The sequence below is a fragment of the Dendrobates tinctorius genome, unplaced genomic scaffold, assembly GCF_039654945.1.
Source record: "Dendrobates tinctorius isolate UK_male_01 unplaced genomic scaffold, ASM3965494v1 ptg000134l, whole genome shotgun sequence".
Classification (NCBI taxonomy): Eukaryota; Metazoa; Chordata; class Amphibia; order Anura; family Dendrobatidae; genus Dendrobates; species Dendrobates tinctorius.
This window is the reverse complement of record NW_027361802.1, coordinates 21,994,730-22,000,362: the sequence shown is the minus strand read 5'-3', so window position 1 is coordinate 22,000,362 and position 5,633 is coordinate 21,994,730.

Sequence of the window (5,633 nt, the reverse complement as noted above, 5' to 3'; positions counted from 1 at the left end):
ATGCCAGATGACCTGGCCTCCACAGTCACCAGACCTGAACCCAATCGAGATGGCTTGGGGTGAGCTGGACCGCAGAGTGAAGGCAAAAGGGCCAACTAGTGCTAAGCAACTCTGGGAACTCCTTCAAGACTGTTGGAAGACCATTTCCGGTGACTACCTCTTGAAGCTCATCAAGAGAATGCCAAGAGTATGCAAAGCAGTAATCAAAGCAAAAGGTGGCTACTTTGAAGAACCTAGAATATAAGACATATTTTCAGTTGTTTCACACTTTTTTGTTAATTATATAATTCCACGTAATTTATAGTTTTGATGCCTTCAGAGTGAATCTACAATTTTCATAGTCATGAAAATAAAGAAAACTCTTTGAATGAGAATGTGTGTCAAAACATTTGGTCTGTACTGTATATATATTCCAAAGACATACTGATAGGGAATTTAGATTGTGAGCCCCAATGGGGACAGCGATGATAATGTGTGTAAAAAGAGCTGTGGAATATGTTAGCGCTATATAAAAATAAAGATTATTATTATTTTATTAAAGATTATATTAATTCTGACACTTATTGTCCCTCTGCGGCTCTCTCCTTCCCTAGGCTAAAAGCAGATTGTATGTGCTGCAATTTTCCCTTAGAAGCACAGTTAGTATGATGGTCAATATCAGCACCAGTATCAACACTACAGACCTCTGATTTGTTATACTGTGCTCACTGGCCTGGGCAAGCACTCTCCTCCTCCAATATGAAGTGTCACAGAGTCGGGCAGCGCCTGTTCTCATATGATTTCACACGGCCAGCCAATCACAGTACTGCCACAACAAAGATGGCTGCAGCAATACAGTGACTCACAGGCAATCACCGCATGCTTATTGGCTGAGAAGCAGGCGCCAAACATGCAGTGGCGAGGATTTGAGTTTTACATAGAGCTCCGCCCCTTGCTCGCCGAGTAACAAGCACATCTGAGCACCGTGGTACTCAAGTGATAACCGAGTATCACCAAGCACATTGGCTCATCCCTACTCAGAAACTAACACAGGCGTGGCACTATCTGTGCAGTATCTGTGAGGTCTAGAGGTCCTGGGCAACTGACAGACACACAAAGTGACTGACGGACGCACAGTGACTGCCACGCGCACAGCAACTGACACGCGCACAGCAACTGACCGACACGCACAGTGACTGACACGCGAACAGTGACTGACACGCGAACAGTGACTGACACCCACACACAGTGACTGACACCCACACACAGTGATTGACTGACACACACAGTGACCGACATGCAGTGACCGACACGCACGCAGTGACTGACACACATAGTGATTGACACACACGCAGTGACTGACACGCGCACAGTGACTGACACGCGCACAGTGACTGACACACCCACACAGTGACTCACACAGTGACTGACACGCGCACAGTGACTGACACACCCACACAGTGACTCACACAGTGACTGACACGCGCAGCGACTGACACATGCGCAGTGTCTGACACACAGTGACCGACACACGCACAGTGACTGACACACACGCACACAGTGACTGACACGCACACAGTGACTGACTGACGCACAGTGACTGCCACGCGCACAGCGACTGACACACGCAGTGACTGACACACACACGCAGTGACTGACACACACACGCAGTGACTGCCACCCACACAGTGACTGACACGCACAGTGACTGACACACAGTGACTAACACACAGTGACTGACACCCACACACAGTGACTGACACCCACACACAGTGATTGAAACACACAGTGACTGACACGCACACACAGTGACTGACACGCACACACAGTGACTGACACGCACACACACACAGTGACTGACACACACAGTGACTGACACGCACACACAAACACAGTGACTGACACCCACACACAGTGACTGACACGCACACAGTGAATGACACACAGTGACTGACACGCACACACACAGTGACTGACACGCACACACACAGTGACTGACACGCACACAGTGACTGACATGCGCACACACAAACAGTGACTGACACCCACACACAGTGACTGACACGCACACACAGTGACTGACACGCACACACAGTGACTGACACGCACACAGTGACTGACACGCACACAGTGAATGACACACAGTGACTGACACGCACACACACACACAGTGACTGACACGCACACACACACAGTGACTGACACACACACAGTGACTGACACGCACAGTGACTGACATGTGCACACACAAACACAGTGACTGACACCCACACACAGTGACTGACACGCACACACAGTGACTGACACGCACACAGTGACTGACACGCACACAGTGAATGACACACAGTGACTGACACGCACACACACACACAGTGACTGACACGCACACACACACAGTGACTGACACACACACAGTGACTGACACGCACAGTGACTGACATGTGCACACACAAACACAGTGACTGACACCCACACACAGTGACTGACACGCACACACAGTGACTGACACGCACACACAGTGACTGACACACAGTGACACACGCACACACACACACAGTGACTGACACGCACACACACAGTGACTGACACGCACACACACACAGTGACTGACACACACAGTGACTGACACGCACAGTGACTGACATGCGCACACACAAACACAGTGACTGACACCCACACACAGTGACTGACACCCACACAGTGACTGACACGCACACACACACACAGTGACTGACACACACAGTGACTGACACGCACACAAACAGTGACTGACACCCACACAGTGACTGACACCCACACAGTGACTGACACCCACACAGTGACTGACACACAGTGACTGACACGCACACACACACACAGTGACTGACACGCACACACACACACAGTGACTGACACACACACAGTGACTGACACACACACAGTGACTGACATGCGCACACACAAACACAGTGACTGACACCCACACACAGTGACTGACACCCACACAGTGACTGACACGCACACACAGTGACTGACACGCACACACAGTGACTGACACGCACACACAGTGACTGACACCCACACAGTGACTGACACGCACACACACAGTGACTGACACGCACACACACACAGTGACTGACACGCACACACACAGTGACTGACACGCACACAGTGACTGACACGCGCACACACAAACACAGTGACCGACACCCACACACAGTGACTGACACCCACACAGTGACTGACACCCACACAGTGACTGACACGCACACACAGTGACTGACACGCACACAGTGACTGACACGCACAGTGACTGACACGCACACACACACAGTGACTGACACGCACACACACAGTGACTGACACGCACACACACACAGTGACTGACACGCACAGTGACTGACACCCACACACAGTGACTGACACCCACACAGTGACTGACACCCACACACAGTGACTGACACGCACACACAGTGACTGACACGCACACGCACACAGTGACTGACACACACACGCACAGTGACTGACACACGCACAGTGACTGACACGCACACAGTGACTGACACGCACACAGTGACTGACACACACACGCACAGTGACTGACACACGCACAGTGACTGACACGCGAACAGTGACTGACACGCGAACAGTGACTGACACGCGAACAGTGACTGACACCCACACACAGTGACTGACACCCACACACAGTGATTGACTGACACACACAGTGACCGACATGCAGTGACCGACACGCACGCACAGTGACTGACACACACAGTGATTGACACACGCGCACAGTGACTGACACGCGCACAGTGACTGACACGCGCACAGTGACTGACACACCCACACAGTGACTCACACAGTGACTGACACGCGCAGCGACTGACACATGCGCACAGTGTCTGACACACAGTGACCGACACACGCACAGTGACTGACACACACGCACACAGTGACTGACACGCACAGTGACTGACTGACGCACAGTGACTGCCACGCGCACAGCGACTGACACACGCAGTGACTGACACACACACGCAGTGACTGACACACACACGCAGTGATTGACACACACACGCAGTGACTGCCACCCACACAGTGACTGACACGCACAGTGACTGACACACACAGTGACTGACACACACACACAGTGACTGACACCCACACACAGTGATTGAAACACACAGTGACTGACACGCACACACAGTGACTGACACGCACACAGTGGCTGACACGCACACACACACAGTGACTGACACACACAGTGACTGACACGCACACACAAACACAGTGACTAACACCCACACACAGTGACTGACACACACACAGTGACTGACACACACAGTGACTGACACGCACACACAAACACAGTGACTAACACCCACACACAGTGACTGACACGCAGTGACTGACACGCACACACACACACAGTGACTGACACGCACACAGTGACTGACACGCACACAGTGACTGACATGCGCACACGCAAACACAGTGACTGACACCCACACACAGTGACTGACACGCACACACAGTGACTGACACGCACACACAGTGACTGACACGCACACAGTGAATGACACACAGTGATTGACACGCACACACACACACAGTGACTGACACGCACACACACAGTGACTGACACGCACACACACACACAGTGACTGACACACACACACACACACAGTGACTGACACACACACAGTGACTGACACGCACAGTGACTGACATGCGCACACACAAACACAGTGACTGACACCCACACACAGTGACTGACACGCACACACAGTGACTGACACGCACACACAGTGACTGACACGCACACACAAACACAGTGACTGACACCCACACAGTGACTGACACCCACACACAGTGAGTGACACGCACACAGTGAATGACACACAGTGACTGACACGCACACACACAGTGACTGACACACACACAGTGACTGACACACACACAGTGACTGACATGCGCACACACAAACACAGTGACTGACACCCACACACAGTGACTGACACGCACACACAGTGACTGACACGCACACACAGTGAATGACACCCACACAGTGAATGACACGCACACACACACAGTGACTGACACGCACACACACAGTGACTGACACGCACACAGTGACTGACACGCACACAGTGACTGACATGCGCACACACAAACACAGTGACTGACACCCACACACAGTGACTGACACCCACACACAGTGACTGACACCCACACACAGTGACTGACACCCACACAGTGACTGACACACGCACACACAGTGACTGACACACGCACACACAGTGACTGACACACGCACACACAGTGACTTACACGCGCACAGTGACTGACACACGCACCATGACTGACACACGCACACCGTGACTAACACACACTGACTGACGCATACACACAGTTACTGAGGCACCAACACTTTTAGAATTCCCCAAAAGAGGGAGAGTATCCAGAAATGGCGTCCATCTGCTTGGCATACCCGTGCCAGGCCTATAGTATGCGGGTGCTGTGTAGTCACGTGATGCCTCTGGCCCTGTAGTAATACCGTCAACCAGAAGTTTCGAAAACGTTCTATTGGAACACGACCGCTGACGTCACCGCGTCCCAGAATTCAGCCGCAGAGAGGTGATCACGTGAGTACACGATAGTAAGTCATGTCA